This window comes from Hemicordylus capensis, chromosome 5 (genome assembly GCF_027244095.1).
Source record: "Hemicordylus capensis ecotype Gifberg chromosome 5, rHemCap1.1.pri, whole genome shotgun sequence".
In the NCBI taxonomy this organism is placed as follows: domain Eukaryota; kingdom Metazoa; phylum Chordata; class Lepidosauria; order Squamata; family Cordylidae; genus Hemicordylus; species Hemicordylus capensis.
In genome coordinates, this window is record NC_069661.1 from 252,426,630 (window position 1) to 252,444,630 (window position 18,001).

At 51.5% G+C, this 18,001-nt stretch overlaps 1 long non-coding RNA gene across 1 annotated transcript; it reads left to right on the plus strand.

Moving 5' to 3' along the window:
* The first annotated feature begins 986 nt into the window (after positions 1–986).
* LOC128325752 (uncharacterized) lies at positions 987–8,034 on the plus strand. The gene is made up of 3 exons (XR_008307600.1): positions 987–1,060; positions 4,957–5,158; positions 7,584–8,034. It is a non-coding gene; the product is annotated as an uncharacterized LOC128325752 (long non-coding RNA).
* Positions 8,035–18,001: the final 9,967 nt, after the last annotated feature.

The following is an 18,001-nucleotide window of genomic DNA, read 5'->3' on the forward strand; positions in this document are numbered from 1 at the left end:
GGGGGGTCTTTCCCGGCCCCACCTGAGGATGCCAGGAATTGAACTTGGGACCTTCTGCATGCTAAGCAGACGCTCTGAAACGGAGTTACAGCTGCATTCTCTTGCATTTAGCAGGGGGAGAGCAACCGTCCCTTCCCAACCCCAGCACAGCATCCCTCCAGCGGTTATGACTGGTGTTTACCTTTTAGATTGGGAGACCTTTTGGGATAAGGAACCATCTTATTTCTTTTTCTAGGTAATTTGCTTTGGGAGCTTTTTTTTTTCTTCATTGATAGGCAGTATATAAATATGCATTAATAGAATTAATAATAATAGCAATAACAAGAAGCAGATCTTTGAGCCCTGGCCTATTGTATGTGCCTTAGTGCGTGCTGGTGCCTCTCCTTTTCCACCATAAACACACAAAGCTGGCTTATACTGAGCCACATCTGCAGATGTCATTGGACTACAACTTCCATCATCCCCATGGTGGCAGGGGGTGATGGGAGTCATAGTCTAACATCTGCAGTCCCCAGTTTGAGAGCTGGCAGTGGACCCTGCTTGTGGGCTTCCTAAAGGGAACTGGCTGTCCACTGTTGGAAGCAGGGTGCTGGGTTAGGTTTGATCTAGCAAGGGAATTCTTATGTGCTTTTACACCCACTGCCTTTTCAAGTAACGGAGAGGACTCTGCCTGAGCCTTTCAAGCAAGCCACATGTAAAAGCAGCCATTCAGCAGGGGATACTTTTCTTGGCATACAGATACAGGTTTTCTACCCAGTCTCTGCTTATTCTGTAGCTACCAGAGGTACAGAAACCCTGCCCTCTCCCCCAAAGAGGCAACAGCCCTAGAATCCAGTGCAGGCTGAGCAACACCCAAAGGGCTCTCAACAGCCTCAAAAAACTCCTTTTTTGAAGTCGTAGACCCAAATGAGTGGCGTCCTCCTGTTTCCAAACAGAAGAGGGAGCCCTGCTCCAATGTAACCGGCTAAATGCAGCAGAGCGTGCTAGATGCAGGGGTCTAGGAATTGGGGTGAGCATTGCTAAGCCTGGCGATTAATCAAAATGGCGTGGAAGGAATCAGGTATGTAGGGCAGAGGGTGCAAAGCAGAAGGCCTGCAGGGAGGGAGGTAAATAAGCAAGCGGTGGGATGATGCCGAGGAGATGGGAAGAATTCTGCCTGTAATTAGGAGCCAGCGAATTCTCCTGCCAGATCCTGCCGAATCCTCCGCTCCTCAACATTCCAGAAACCCCTCTGTGCTGAAGTTTCTAGTTCTCCTCTGGCAGGCTTTCTGGGGCTTATCGGCGACATGCATGACAGGCAGAAAGTCAACGGGTGTAGCTCTTCCAGCTGCGATGGGGAAAACTTCACCTGCTGACTTTCTGCCCGAGACCAACTGCTAAAGACAAAAATCAGCAGCATCTTCCATGGTCATTCTTTGTGTGAGACCAAAGGCGAGTTGAATGAGTCAGCTCCGGGCGGAAGATGCACCACAGTTTTCCTCCAGCCTCTCCCACCAGCAATAGAGTGGAGATGCTCTAACAGTGGGACTGGGAAGCCTGTGGGAGGAGGCCATCGTGTCCCACAAGCTGACCCATCTGCTGCTGCTGCTCACCCTTCTGCCTGGGATGACTCACGGCTGACATCCTGTCTTCTGCTGCTGCTGTTCCTGCCTGTTTGAGAGTCCAGTCAGATTACCGGTGGGGACTTTGCTAAATTGCTAATATTTTACAGAACCTTGTTTAAGAACATAGGAAGCTGCCTTCTGCTGAGTCAGACCATTGGCAAATCTCGCTCAGCATTGCCTACTCTGACGGGCAGCGGCTGTCCAGGGTTTCAGGCAAGAGTCCTCCCCAGCCCCACTTGGGGATGCTGCCAGGAATCGAACCTGGGACTTTCTGCATGTAAAGCAGAGGCTCTGCCACTGAGCTCTGGCCCACCCCCGAAGGCCGAGGGTTTTCCAACTGGGGCCCTCCACCTGTTTGGGGCCTACAGCTCCCATCATCCCCAGTCACAGGGGCCAGTAGCCGGGGATGATGGGAGTTGTAGGCCAAAAACAGCTGGAGGGGCTCAGTCGGGAACACCTCTGCCCCCAGAGGCATGTCTTACAACCGGCAGCGTGCACATGGAGTCACCCATCCAAATGCAAACCAGGGCAGGCCCTGCATAGCAAAGGGCGCAATCCGTGCTTGCTAGTGCAAGAGCAACTCTTCTCGGTTTAAAGGGAACCGGACCCAGTCAATGTTGGGAGGGCAGGTTTTGTTAGACATTAGGAAGCCTTGTTAGATCAGACGAAAGGTGCGTGTGGTCCAGAGTCAGGTGCCTCTGGGAGGCTGAGGGACAGGGGGAGGTGATGGAAACGCAAGGGAGGGAATTGATGTATTTATGTAATTATTCGGTTTCTATACCGCTCTTCCAAAAATGGCTCAGGGCGGTTTACACAGAGAAAGAAAGAAAGAAAGAAAGAAAGAAAGAAAGAAAGAAAGAAAGAAAGAAAGAAAGAAAGAAAGAAATGAAACGGCATCTCATTCAGTCCTGGCTTTTAAAACCGGACACATTCTGCTTAACAATAACCCGTGGACGTTGATGTTTCCCCAGAGTTGCAGTGCTTCCAGTGCCGCTCACCTTACCTGCCCAGTTCAGCCCAACTCAGGATTCTCCCAGGGCACGTTCCAGATTAGGCCCTACAACGGGGGCCACGGCGTATCTGCAAAGTGTGCTTCCGTACCTCCTGTGTTGTGGCACCGCAGTCCCTTCGCTGTCAGCAGGGTGCCGTTCACATTTCAGATGCCTTGTTCCGGATTTAATTGCTGCGTTTTAGTGCTATAACGTCGTATGTGCATCACAAAAAGGTTGCTGTATTTTCCTGTTGTAGGATTAAAAATAAATAAATTCTTGGGATTGTTGTGAAGACGACCCTGCCAAGCTGAAGCATTTTATCGCAGTTGTAGCGGATACTCTGGAAAGCGCCCGGGTGCAGGTTGAATTTTTCAAGACCTCTGTATGAACTTTATTATGCTCAATTGATCCGGAGAAATAAAATAAATAAATAAAACCCCTTGAGCTGCTCTGATTATGCACATGGCAGGGTGCTTAAAAGGAATCAAGGGAAAACATGAGCAAGTTACTATTTATTTAAGGAAAGAGTTCATTATAGGCAGGTAAAAGCTTTTGAACTTGAAAATACCTTTTCTGATTCAAGTAATAATTCATAGCTGCTCTTTGGGGATGGATCTGTAGCTCAGCGGAAGAGCCTCTGCTTTGCATGCAGAAGGTCCCAGGTTCAGTCCCTGACAGCTCTTCCCTGATAGGGCTGGGAAAGAGTTCTCCCTGGAGACCACTCAGAACTGCTGCCAGTCAGAGCAGGGGATACTGAGTTAGATGGACGAATGGTCCAACTCAGTGTGGCAGCTTCGCACAGGGGTGACCCAAGGTATTTTGGTCTCTGAGGGAAGGTGCCAAATGCTGCCTTGCACTGCAACACTGATGGGGATCAGCCCCCTTTCAAAAACCTACCCTTGCAAGCTTTGAAAATGGCACAGGGGCAGGAAGGAGGAAAGGGAATAGATGGGGCCATTGATCAGTGGGAGAGCATCTGCTTTGCATGGAGAAGGTCCCAGGTTCAGTCCTTGGCAGCCTCTCTGGGTAGGGCTGAGACTGATGCTTGTGTGTAATAGGGATGTGCACGGAACCAGCTGGCCCAGTTTGGTTCGAGTCCAGACTGGACTCGAACCTGACCGGGCCAGTTCAGCCTGGCACCCCCTCGAACCCCACCCCTCTGGTTCAGTTCAGTCTGGGAGGGTTTGTGAGTTTGTTTTTTAAAATGTAAGTCACTTACCCCCTTCGGGGGAGTTCCTTGAGGCGGGGGGAGGGGTCCACAGAGGTTCCCCTCCCTCCCTCCCTCCCTCCCTCCCTCCGGCCTTCCTTATTGCTACCAGTGGCCCATTTGGCCGCTTTTTCGGCTGCACCTGCACATTTGGCCTCTGTGAGTCCTGGCATGGCAATAAGGGAGGCTAGCGGCGAGAGGGGGAACCTCCACCTACTCCCCCCCGCCACCTCAAGGAACTCCCCCGAAGGAGGTAAGTGACTTTAAAAAAAAAACCACTCATGAACCCCCGAACAGTCTGGGGGTGTTTGGTCCAGGGTCAGACAGAACAGGGGGTGGTTTGGTTCGACCTTGGACCGTCGAACTGAACCGGCTCTACTTCGAACCTCTCTAGTGTCGAGCCGGTTTGCACACCCCTGGTGTGAAACCTTGGAGAGCCACTGCCAGTCAGAGTAGACAATGCTGAGCTAGATGGATCAATGGCTGACTCAGTAGAAGGCAGCCTCCTGTGTTCCTAAATGCGGTTTCTTAAAATGTCTTAAAGCAGCAGGCTGAGGCTGGAAAGCGGGATTTGAACCAGAGAGACTTGCATTCAGATTCCCACTTAGCCATGGAACTTGTTGGTTGACCTTGGTCTCTCCCAGATTTATAGAAACATGGGGAGCTGACTTCTACTGAGTCCGACCATTGGTCCATCTAGCTCAGTATGGCCTACACTGACTGGTAGCAGCTCCCCACAGCTGCAGGGAGGAGTCTCTCCCAGCCCTACCTGGAGATGCTGCCAGGGGGTGAACCCGGGACCCTTCTGCAGGCAAAGCAGATGCCCCACCACTGAGCGACGGTTCCACCCCCATTAAAGAAAGGGCATCTCTCTTTCAGCCTCACCTGCCTCGCAGGGTTGTTGTGAGAATAAGCCAAGGGGTGTGCGTTGCCTTGAGCTCTGTAGAGGGAGGGTGGCCTGAAGATGTAATCCAAAGGATTTCCCATTCATTTCTTTGAAACCCGCCCACCCCTGGAAATGTGGTAGCCCTTGCTATAGCCCTACCCCCCCACACACACCCTGCCTGAATATTTGCTTCGGACTGCATTTTGCAATTGACCAGGGCTTGTCGCATTTCCCCATATCCCCAACTTCTCTGTCTTTCTTTCCAAGGTGAACCAATTGTTGTCTAAGGTGCAGCGAATGGATTTGCCGCGCTGTAACCGAATTACAAGCCTACCTCGATCCTCTTTTCGTCGGCTTCCCCGTCACTTCTCAGGCCCACAGGGCTGGAAAAAGCAGACCTCGAAGCAGCCGCGGAAGCCGGAAGGAAGGGTCAGAGGAACACAGAAGGGGCAAAAGGCATTCCTTGGGGGTAAGGGTTGTCCCACAGGCTAGATTTCCACGAGAGAAATAATGGTACACTATTTCATTATTGCACCCCTTTAATTAATGCACCCCTCTGAAAACGTGTTTCCTCCGATTGGCTTTGATGGAGTTAAAGCATCTCTTCGAGAGCTCATAGGGATTGCTTTTTTATAGACCGATCCCTCGTGCTCAAGAAAAGCACTCTGGGGATGTAAAAAGTGTGTTTCTTGCAAGGATCCACAAAGGCCCCACAACAGGGGCAGAGGGAGGGCAAGCCACTAGTCCGGTGCTGCTGCCAATCCCAGAAGGTGTGAAGAAATCGCCCCTTGTTAGAGAGCCTGCAACCATGGAGGGAAAAAATCCAGACTGGGGGGGCTGCAGAGGATTTTGGATTCGGCAGAGTTGCACATAGTGGTGGCCAGTGGGTTAGTTTGCTAGGCCAGGAGCCTTGGGTCTCCAGACATGTTGCTGGACTACAACTCCCATCACCCCCCTCAACAATGGGTGATGGGAGGTGTAGTCCGACGACATCTGGAGACCCGAGATTAGACTCTCCCATGCTAGGCAAAATGTGTGAGGGATCAAGTGGAGAGGGGAGTGAGCAGTGTTACTTTTAGGCACCAGGAGGAAGGGGTGCAACCGCCCACACAAGTGCATGGCATCCGACTGGATCGCTTCCCCAGCATGGAAACGGACTGCTGACATCATCAGGGGACCACTCTTCAGTCAGAAACAGAGTTCCTTCCACTGCCCCGTGCCTCTGCCACCTCCTCCCTCCACCCAAAGGTAATCCCCACCCTGCTCGATTGCCACACAGCAGTTTTGACAAGCAAACTGTCCCGCTGCTTGCCACTGATTTCATGCCCATGAAATTTCCCCCTGGAGATCTGAGAGCAGAATGCCCTCGTAGGGGCAGTTGGCGCATACACGTATGGGTGAGCGTTGGTGGAGCCTCCATGTTGAAAGGCAGTGCACCTCTGAAGACTGCCGCCATGTTGGACAGATGATTCTTAAGATGTCAGAAAGTCAAACACCACAGGAAAGGTCAGAAATGTTGATGCCCTGAGGCTCAGCAATGGTGGAATAGCATTTCTCTCCAGTCCCTTAGGCTGGAACTAGAAGCTCTGAGGCTAGCATGGGATTTTAAACCCCGGTTCATTGACTCGTGTGAATGCAGGATTGGGAGGGGGGGTTGCAAGGCAGGGGGAGGGAGGGAGTGCTGGATCCTTCCTGCACCTGTTGCTTGCTCCTCTAAGATCCTTGCACCCAGACACTTCTCACACCCACCTGGGCTGCTCTTGGGCCTCAGAGCCCAGCGGATAGAAAAGTGTTTGGGGAGGAGGGATTTCAGGGGGAAGCAGCAGCAGGCATGGATGAGGGGGTGGGTGTATCTCAATGGCAGAGCACCTGCCTTCCTTGCCTGTGGAAGGTCACAGCTCAGTCCCTGGCAGCATCTCCAGGGAGGCCTGGGAAATGCTCATCTGAAACTCTGGAGAACTGCTGCCAGTCAGTGCAGACAATCCAGAGGTAGATGCATGGTCTGACTCCGTATGGCAGCTTCCAAAGTAGCCCCTGAATTAGGTGGTTGTAGCTCAGCAACAGTGTGTCTGCCTTTCATGCAGGTTCAATCCCTGGCCGGTCAGGCTGGGAAATACCCATCTGTAAACCCTGGAGAGCTGCTGCCAATCTGTGAAGCCAATACTGAACTGGATGGGCCAATGTCCTGACTCAGTATTCAGCAGCTTCTTAGGGATGCCCCCAGGAATATTTTTTCACCAGCCAGGCTTCTTGGTCTCAGAGTTCAGTTGGGAAAAAGGGATGTCAGGGGAAATCAGCAAACGGGGGGGGGGGGATATTATGAATATAGATATGTATATGATACTTTTCAACAAAGGTTCCCAAAGCGGTGTGTGTGTGTGTGTGTGTGTGTGTGTGTGTGTGTGTGTGAGAGAGAGAGAGAGAGAGAGAGAGAGAGAGAGAGAGATATGGGATGGGATGGGTCCCTGTCCCCAAAGGGCTCACCATCTAAAAAAGAAACATGTGATATTAACTCTCCCCTGACATGCTTGCCACCACCCCCCAAAAAAACCTCTGCACTAAGGCAATTCCCTCCCAGCCCCTGCCCCTGCCCCACAACACTTGCTGATTTCCCTCTGCAAATAGTTCATGTTAGGTGAGAGATAGGCTGTTGGGGAGCAGATATTTGCTACATGATGTTGGTTTGTCATTCAAACCTTGAGAATCTCCCGGTCATTGTTAACATTCACCAGATCCCTGGCACTGTGTTCATTTAAGCAGCCTTCTTACTGACTTTGAAAGCAAACCTGAAAAAGCGACTCTTTTCTGCTTCTTTTGATGCAATGCTGCTGTTGCTCATTATTTCATCTGTTGTGTTTTTTTAAAAAATGTTTTTGGGATTGTATGTTCCGCAGCCACCTTGGGGATCTCCGGTGATTCAGAAGCGAGGCATTCAACAAACAAACAAGGTTGATTCAGAAGCGAGGCATTCAACAAACAAACACACAAGTTATAGGAATAAAGTTCCCCAAATAATTGTGAACAATTAACCCCAAACTGATAAAACCCAAATCCTGTAAACTCAGGGCTTGACGGATAAGGAGCTGGTTTAAGCCTGGGTTCCTTTGGAGGGGATGATGATAAGCAGCGCCTCCTTGAATAAATGAGGAAAGGACAGAAAGTGGGATGGAGACCCCGAAGAGGAGGTGATTCCGGCATGACTCAGTCGTCTCAAGGAGCGAGCAAGAAGAAGCGATCAGGCCAGGCGGCAGCCGCTGGATCCTCAGCCTGCTAATGCTTCTTGGAATGAATACAGATGCTCTCGGAATTGCCTCCTCGCCTGCCACAATAAAGACGGAGAAAGCAGCTTTGCTCGGGCGCAGGCATGGTGACTGACAAATTCAATCTAAAAAGCAACCCCTGAAAGCCCTCTTGGCAAAATATGAAAGGGGGAATTAGAGGTGGAGGGGAAGGGAGCGTGGGGGGGGGGAGAGGCTCCACTGCTTGCGAGGAAACAGGGAACGGCTGGCGGGCACGGCGAATCCATCACAGCCGGCTGGCCTGCGGTTTGTGGGATCGCTCTCCCTGAGCCCAGGGCACATGGAGGGGGAAGGGCGCACACGGAAGCTGGGTTGCAAGCAGCAGCCTTCAGGCCCCCAATGAGGAGGAGGAGGAGGAGATGGGCTTGGACAAGGAGTCACCTGGGCCTCCGCTTGGTGCTTCTTGTGGTCTGAGTGGCAGAAGAAAACAGGAGAGCAAAGGTCTTCTTGTCTCCCTCATTCCCAGCTTGGATTCACTCTGCAAGGTCGTCCTTTGGTTCTTCCAGGCCTAGCTGAGGGGTGGGCAACCTTGGCCCACCAGCTGCGGTTGAACTACAACTCCCATCACCCCCAGCCACAATTTAACAACAGCTGGAGGGCCAGGTTTGCCCACTGTCTGATGTTAGGACCTGCCAGTACCTGAAGCTGGGGAATGGCTCAGGGCGGTTTACACAGAGAAATAATAAATAAATAAGATGGAACCCTGTCCCCGAAGGGCTCACCATCTAAAAAGAAACATCAGACAGACACCAGCAACAGTCACTGGAGGTCCTGTGCTGGGAGTGGACAGGACCAGTTGCTCTCTCCCTGCTAAATAAAGAGAATCACCACGGTAAAAGGTGCCTCTTTGCCAAGTTAGCAGGAATTGGATGAGGCCTTTTCAGGAGAGGACACCACCAAGAGCCCCCATATGAATCAGAATCAGGAAGGCCCAGAGCACTGAAAAAACCTGCACGGCCTGCAGGAAGTGCATTCCAGAGCCCCGGGGCAGCCACAGAGAAGGCCTGGTCCTGAGTAGCCACCAAACCAGCCGGTAGTAGCCATAACCAGACCTCCCCAGATGATCTTAATAGGCAGGAGGGTTCATGACAAAGGAGGTCCTCTTTTAAATACCCCGGACCCAAGCCATTAAGAACTTCAGTAAAGTTCAATGGCAGCTTCCTATGTTCCTATGTTCATAGGTAATAACCAGCACTTTATATTTTGCTCGGAAACATATTGGCAGCCAGTGCAGTTCTTTTAAGATTGGTTAATCTGGAGGTTGCCGGCATGTGCACCACTGTTTTAAGATCATTTCCTTCCAGAAATGGGTGTAGCTGATGTATTAGCTGAAGCTGACAAAAAGTTGCCCTGGCCGTTGCCTCAACCTGAGTGACTTCATAGATTTTTTGATCCAAGAGCACTCCCAAGTTATGCACTTGTTCTTTCTGGGGGAATGTAACCCGCCATCCAAACCATATCTCAAGTTCTGACAGTCAGTACCTCTGTCTTATTTGGATTCAACTTCAGTTTGTTATCCCTCATCCAGCCCATTACTGCCTCCAGACAGGCATTTAGGGAAGTATGCCATTTCCTGATGAAGTGAAAATGGAGAAATAGATATGTGTGTCATCAGCATATGGATAACAACCTGCACCAAATCCCCTGATGATCTCTCCCAGCAGTTTTATGTAGATGTTAAAAAGCATTGGAACAGAATGAAGCCTTGCGGAACTCTATACATTAACTTCCATTTTGCAGAGCAACCGTCTCTAAGTGATACCATCTAGAAACTGCCAGAGAGGTAGGAATGAAACCATTGAAAAACAGTGCCACCCAATCCCACCTCCCTCAAGTGACCCAGAAGGATACCATGGTTGATGGTGTTGAAAGCCACTGAGAGATCCAGAAGGATCAGCAGTCACACTCCACCCCCCTGTCAATACCCAATTGGAGATCATCCATCAGGCCCGACCAAGGCAGTCTCAACGAGTGTTCCCTCTAACAAGGATTCCCGGATGTTGCTGACTACAACTCCCACAATCCCCAGTCAAAGGCCATTGCAGCTGAGGATGCTGGGAGTTGTAGTCAACAACATCTGGGGAACCCTGTTAAAGGGAACAGTGGTCTCAACCCCACAACCCACCAAAAAGCCAGTTTGAAATGGGTCTAGATAACATTGAGGTAGGAGGAAGAGGACCATCTGCTAGCCTAAATCGGGGTGTGATAGTGCAGGACTTGCTTTTCCTCCACAATAAAATATCGGGTGAATGATTGTGGTTGGCTACCACCACCCTACCCAGATTGAGGCTACCACATGACCACTCCTCCCTCCTCCTGCCTCAATGTTTGCTGACACACAACCATTTCTCGGGAGCGCCCACAGGGCTTGAAGCCTGGCTGGAAGCTCCTCCCACCCTACTTTTGAGAACCAGCCCTACATTTTTCCTGACAGGGCACATAGCAGCTTCTGGGTGGGAGGATCCGGAGCAACAGCGGGGCATGGTGGTTGTTCATGCTTAAAGGAGGCTTTACAGCAGGCCTGCACAACATTAGGGACCAGATTTGGCCCATAGGGACTTCTTTTGTTGGCCCCCAGGAAGGAACAACAGGTAGAAACATCAGCAGTCATGAAGAACTCTGACATAGGAACATAGGAAGCTGCATATACTGAGTCAGACCATTGGTCTATCTAGCTCAGTATTGTCTTCACAGACTGGCAGTGGCTTCCCCAAGGCTGCAGGCAGGAATCTTTCTGAGCCCTATCTTGGAGATGCTGCCAGGGAGGGAACTTGGAACCTTCTGCTCTTCCCAGAGCAGCTTCATCCCCTGAGGGGAATATCTCACAGTGCTCACACTTCTAGTCTCCCTTTCAAAGGCAACCAGGGCAGACCCTGCTTAGCTAAGGGGACAAGTCATGCTTGCTACCACAAGACCAGCTCTCCTCCTACTCTTTTACTCTTTCTCCAACTCTTGGACTGTCCTGCTGACACACAGCAGCAGCTTGATGCTGTTGTCCACTTGGGTCCCAATGTCCCCCATCCCTGGACCAGAGCCTACTGACTATTGAGGGTTGTGAGGACAAGAAACATTAAAATCCTCACACAGTAGAGTATGCTGCTCTAAAGTAAAGATGTTCAGCCCAAGAGAATATCTGCAGACAGTAGGTTGAGTTCACAAGACAACTAAAGCTTTATTAAGAAACTAGTCATCACATGCTGAGAGAGACATAGAACAACCGACCCAAGCAGGCACTAGCCTTCAACAACAGTTCAACAACAGTTCTAGCGGACTCTAACTGACCATTAAAGACCTGTTAACATCATGCCATGCCTCTAGTGGCCAGAAGAGGTTGCCGCAGTGCTAAGAGCAATGCTTTAGAATTCTCACATCTAACCCTGACACAAGGGCCCAGTTCTGACATAATTGGAACCGCGGGTTCAATGGACCCATGCAGGGTTGTAGATAGGGGAGAGGAGTAGGGGTGTGTCCGAACCGGTCCGGCGGCCATTCTAAAGAATGGCCGAACTGCCGGACCGGTTCGGCCCTGGCTGGTCTGGGTCCGGGTGGGGGGTATTGCTTTAAGGGCGGGGAGGGCTTACTTGCCCCTCAGCCCTCCCTGTTTGCCCCCTCCAGCGCCCGTATTCTAGCATACTAAAGAAGCTTTGCACGCGCACGCATGCGCGCGCCGCAAAGCACACCGACCGCTGGAGGCCCGGTCTACCCGCCGGGAAAAGGCTGGGTAGACCGGAGGCCCGGTCTACCCGGCCTTTTCCCGGCGGGTAGACCAGGCCTCCAGCGGTCAGCGTACTTTGCGGCGCGCGCATGCGCGCGCGCGCAAAGCTTCTTCACTATGCTAGAGGACTCCCTAATGAGAGGAGCTTTGTTCGCTAGCTCCTCTCATTTTTTTCAAAGAGATCGGGTGAGGACTCGGGCGGGCGGGCAGCTGGGAGGGAGGGAGGGCTGGCGGGCGGCGGCGGCGGCATTTGTACCTTGAATTTTTGGCCAAATCTGCCCGCGGCGGGGGGGGGGCGGTGATGGGGGCGGCTGGTTTCCAGCACCCCGTTATTCTGTTGAATACGGGCGCTGGAGGGCACAAAGAGGCGGGAGGGGTAAGTAAGCCCTCCCCGCCCTTAAAGTAAGGCCCCCCTTCGGTGCCGGTCCGGACTGCTCCGGACCATGCACATCCCAAGAGAGGGGGCCCATGTTTGACACTCTCTCTGGTGGCCCCTCGGAGTGAGGGAGATAATGAAGAAATTAGGGAGAGGTAGATCTGGGGGGCCCTCAGGAGCTTGTGGGCCCAGGTTCTTTGAACCCATCCGCTCAATTATAGCGACACGCCTGGACCCATGGTTCCCTGCCCTCCCTCCCTCCACTCTCCCACTCACAGGGAGAGTAGTCTCTCCACAGTCAGTGAGGCTGCACAGAGGCAGGGTTGCTGGCTGTACAGGCTTCCTTTTTGACAGGACAGAAAATCGAGCTCCCTCCCTCACCTCCGGTTCCATGGAGCCCAAACTGCAGTGCCAGCATTCGGATGTTACACTGGCAATGCAAAACCGGAGTTAAAAGCGGTGAAACTCCCCTCTGACTGAAACGTTCCCCTAGCCCTTAACTCCAGTTTGCCGAATTCTGATGTGTGGCTTCGGAAACCAGAGGTGAATGGAACTACGGTTTCCTGTTTCGTCTGAATTCGGCCCATCTGTCTTTCCTCTGGCCTTCTCCCCATGACTCTGACACTCTGCCACCTCATTTTCATAACTATTTGTAGTAATTAATTTTAAGGTAATAATTAATGTACTGAAAATGGACCTTCCCCCACCCAGCAAGTCATGGTTCGTTCCAGTGCCCCCGCTTTATAGCTTTCCTGTGTAACCTAATCTACTGTGCAATCATTCATGTAATGAGGAATTCATCCCAGTATCTATCCTCAACTGGTTTTGCTGCAGCTTGATTCAGGTCCTCCTCATCTTTCCTTCAGTAGCCTCCTCCTTCTTCTTGAGAGCAGGCGTTGCGGAGGCAGGTCACACATCACTGGCATCCACACATGCACACTTGGGGTGGGGGGTGAGGGGAATCAACAAAACTTGAAATGTCCAACAAGTTGCCTCCTTTCCTAGAGAGAAAAGGTATTGGGAGGGGTTCCTTTCAGAAGAAACGCTGGAGGTTCCCCAAACCCTCGCTTACCTCTCCATTTCCCAACTGCATTTCTCTTGCCTGCAAGAGAGGAGAGCTGGTCTTGTGGTCGCAAGCACGACTTGTCCCCTTTGCTAAGCAGGGTCTGCCCTGGTTTGCATTTGAATGGGAGACTACATGTGTGAGCACTGGAAGATATTCCCCTGAGGAGATGGGGCTGCTCTGGGAAAAGCACCTGCAAGCTTGCATGCAGAAGGTTCCAAGCTCCTTCCCTAGCATCTAAAGATAGGGCTGAGACAGACTCCTACCTCTGTATTGGAGAAGCTGCTGCCAGTCTGTGTAGACAGTATTGAGCTTGATGGACCAGTGGTCTGATTCAGTATATGGCAGCTTCCTATTAACAGCCAAAGAGGAAATAGTAGACAGACCGGCAGAGAGGCTTACTGATGTGAGGGGCATTCTTTGAGATGCTATGTTTGGGCTTTCATTGCAAGATGACTTTGCCCAGAGACAGAAGTCCTACTCACACCTTGAGGACCTTCTCATGACCAGCCCTACCTGGGTAGGAGAGGCATCGCCTGGGTAGGGCTGGTCATGAGAGCCACTGGGATCATTTTAAACCCAGGCTTAAAGTGAGGGAGGAGGGTGCGCATGCACCTTCTACCTCACTGCCCCCTCGTGTGGAAACTCAGGCTGCTGGCAGCCCGAACTTCCATAGAGCTGAGGGGAAAGAGTGGCCCAGCAGTGGAGAATCCCGCAATGCACTGCTCTCCTTGCAGGTGCATTGTGGGATACTGGAGGATGCAGCCCGGTTTTCCTCATCCCCCAGCGGGAGATGCCAGATTGGCTTTTTTAAAGCCAAATTCTGGGTTACGGCCCATTTGACCCACAAGTATACCCCTCAGGTTCTGGCCATGCTGTGAGCCCCGCTCCAGGATTGCTCACGTGCCAGTTGTGTGGGCACATGGCCACAGGAGCAGGAGCAGGAGCAGTGAGGATCATGTGTGTGTGTGTGTGGGGGGTGCTAGTTAGTGCCCCCAGCCCTCCCCAGCCCCAGCGGTTGTGAGAATGACCTCATTATGTTCAAGACACGTACAATCTGGGTGCATGGACAGATATTCAGGCATGTCCAGCACACACACAGTAATCTACTTTCTATCTGTCCCCTGCATTTTGAGAGGCTGGACCCAGCTTGACTTTTAAGAAGAACGCATGTTCAGTCATTCATACAGCAGACACCTGTACACATGTACAACGTAATGTCTGAACAGGGCAAAAGTCTGCATCTTTTCCAGAGCCGGCAGGATTGGGGCTCGCCAGAGCTCAGCTCCAGTTTTGGCACATCTCATCGACTCCACAAGGCAGCCGTATAAGAAGAGGGCCATCTTCTCGGGAGCTCATCCACGTGGTGTGGTTTTGCATTACTTTGAATCAATTGCCAGGTCATGCATCTTATTTGGCTCCTTGCACTGAAATCCGGCATGCTCCCAGCTCAGCACTGGCATCACACACATCTCCTTTCTCTGACTCCAGCTTCCCAACTCACAGGCAGACGAGGAGCGAGACTGGCGGCGGCCCAATGTTCGGCCGCCTCCGTGGTCCCTAGCTCCGCCACAGCGTCTGACGGCACGGCAGACACAGGGGTCTGGCTAGCCACGCCCCCGTGCCAGACACCAGATGCGGGGGCGTCGTCTCCGTCTCAAATGGGGCCACGTGGCCCATTGGAAAGGCAGATCAGCCCATGCTGCATTGGGTAGCACGGACCAGAGTGATTCTCCCTGCCTTTAAAGACAGGGAGAGCCGTTCCGGCCGTGCTGCAAATCAGCAGCGCGGGCTGATCTCCCTCACAAACGGGGCCGCATGGCCGTTTGGAAATGAAATAATGCCCCACCACACATCTGACGTGCAGCCCCTGATTGGCGGCAGCCCGGGTTCTTTGAACCCCTTCACCCAGTGGTGCCTCTGCCCCTGCTCACAGGACTTTTGCTCCTTCCTACTCCTTCAACTGTCAACACTTCCAGGTTCCAGCATAAATATATAGACTGAGGACCATCGTTTTAAGGCTGCACCCTGCCAACAAAAATGGCTGCCCCCTTCCCACAAACAAATGGGGTAAAGCAATGGGGGGTAATTTTCAAGTTAGGCGTGTGCACACAAAACCGGTTTGCCCAGTTTGATTTGAGTCTGGACCAGACTCAAACCGGACTGGGCATGTTCGGTTTTGCCACCCCCCAAACTAGAAGCCTGGTTCTGCTCGAATTCGGGCCAGTTCAGAGTGCTAAAGATTAAATAAATAAATAAATAAATATTTTTAAAATAAACTTACTGCCAGGTACGGCGGTCTCTGGGGGTGCTGCTGTGGCTGTTGAGAGGGTCTCTGAAGGTTCCCCCTCCCACTGCCAGCCTCACCCTGGTCTTTTTCAGGCTGTTTAGGCCTGTTTTCAGGCCTGTTCAGCCCTCTCCCTGCTCGCGGAGGTCATTTTGAAGGCCACAGCGGATGTGCACAGGCTATTTGCATCAGAGAGCCCTTGAGCCAGCCTGGTTTGATGGCAAACTGGCTCGGCCTCAAGCCGGTTCACACATCCCTATTCCAAGTTTTCACCAACATTTCCTTTAAATGTATGGGGTGTGCCACAGGTTGTGTAGTTGGTGTGCAAGTACAACTGTGCTTGTGCTAACACAACTCTAGTTGGGAACACAGACTCCAGACTTAGCACAATTAGCTAGCAGCCTTGTGCTTGCATGATATCCTTGCACAAGCACATGCCACATTCTCACGTAACACAAAACTGGAGGTCACTTCACTTCTGGTTTCAGAAGCTGTACGTTTAAATGTGGGCAACTGGAGCTTAGCGACAATGCGGGCAAACGGAGCTTAGCCACAGTTTCCCTCCCCAGACTCCAATCTGTACCTTTGGTTATCATAAGGTTCCGCCACCGTTAACTCCATTTCTGTAGTGCCAGCATTACATCCGAACACGGGCACTGCAGTTTCTCCCATAAGCAACTGGAGTTGAGGGAGGAGGCTCCTCCCTCACTCCGGCTGCTATTGTCTGATGGGGCTGCCCTTCATTAAAGAAGGAACCCCCCGGCAGCGAGTTCCCCATCCTCTCTGCATTCAGTGAGACTGCAGAGTGGGAGCTCTCCATTTTGTCCGAATGCAGACGGGAGAGCCTGGGTGCTGGAATTCAGGTCCATTGGACCACGTGACATCCAAAATTGGCCACACTGTTGGTGAAGACATCAGCCACTGTCTATGATACTGAATGGTCTGGGAGCATCTAGGACTAAGTTATGCAAGTGTAGCCCTGATCAGCTGCTTGGAAGGGAGGTCACTGGGTGCCCCATGTAACAGCAGGATAATAAGTAATAAATAATGGGCTGGTGCTCATGAGTGCAAGTAAGTTAGAGGAGTCTCCAGCCTATATTCATCAGCCATGCACACTCCTGAAGACTGATTGTGAGGGTGGTTTTAAATCCTGGTTGGAAGACCAGGACGTGATCGTGTGGAAGGAGCAATGATAGTTGGTCTGCATGGGCAGCAGAACTCCTCCACTCTGGGTTAAAACTAAGATGACTGATGTTGGCTGTGAGAGTGAACCAACTAGGATTGCTCTATACATGGGGCTCTCTGTGTTTAAGAAGGCATGCACTCAATAGGCAAAACAGGGACAAACAAGGACCAAATAGGAGCAAACAGGTTTTCCAGGAATGCTGATAGAAAATGGAGAAAGTTGGAAGATAGGACTCAGGCTCCATGAGCTTGTTGCTCTCAACCTGTTACACTCTTCAGGCAAGCCCTGTGACAGTCAAACCTTTGTTTTGCCTTGCGTTAAGGCTGAGTAGAAACCTGTGGTGGGCACTTGTGACAGGAGCAAGGAGTGTGGCGCGTGTTTCCTTTGGCTCCTCTCGGAGGAACACGTCTCTAGCTACTCTCCACGTTAGCCTCGGGGGATAAACTGACATCGAAGTGCAATCTCCTGGGATCAAAGGCCCAGGAAGCTCAAAACCATTGAAGTGAATCTCTGTGTCTGCAGCTAGTGGAAGAGAAATGATTTTGTTGAAAGCAGGGGCAATACGGAGCAGTGGGAAGAGGGATGGTGGGAGAGTGAAGAGAAGAGGGAGCTGAATTGTGAGGGACTCCAGAAACTGGACCACAAACCTGACCTGATGGACTATAGGGGATTGCATGTTCTCAGAGCTCAGAGTCTTCCTCTGGTGCACAAAGGAACAGAGGTTTGTGCAACAGCTTCCCCTGTGATTGGCAGGCAGTATGAAACCTCTGGATTGGCCAGAGCTTATATAAACACTAGGAGTCCAGCCAATGGCCAGGAAATGAGCGAGAGTTGGGAGACACCTGTTGCCCAGGCAAGGTGGCAGCACAGCCAGGGAGTTCATAAGCAAAACCAGAGAGGTCCCTACCTGCAAAGAGCTTACAATCGAAAATAGGCAGGATCGAAAACAAGACAGGATAGGGAGGGAGATACAAGGGTGAAGAGGCATGGATGGATGGATGTGGGCAAATACATCTGCAAGGACTTAAGTATGGTTACAGTTCAGAATAAGGGGTTAAACCAAAGGACATATGAAAGATGATGGGTTAGGAGGAGGGATGTGAAGTCAGAAAAAGAGAGACGCATGGAGGTCATGTTCAGGGAGGGAGTCCCATGCATGGCAGGCATCAAAGGAGAATAGGCAGAGTCATGAAGGAGAGCAAGAGACCTTGGGCTGGATGAGGATGCTACAGTCAAGTAAACAGAGGACCCAGGCTGGCGAATAACTAGAATTGAAGGCCATAGGAAGATAGGAAGCTGCCATATACTGAGTCAGATCATTGGTCTATCTAGCTCAGTATTGTCTTCTCAGACTGGCAGTGGCTTCTCCAAGGTTGCAGGCAGGAA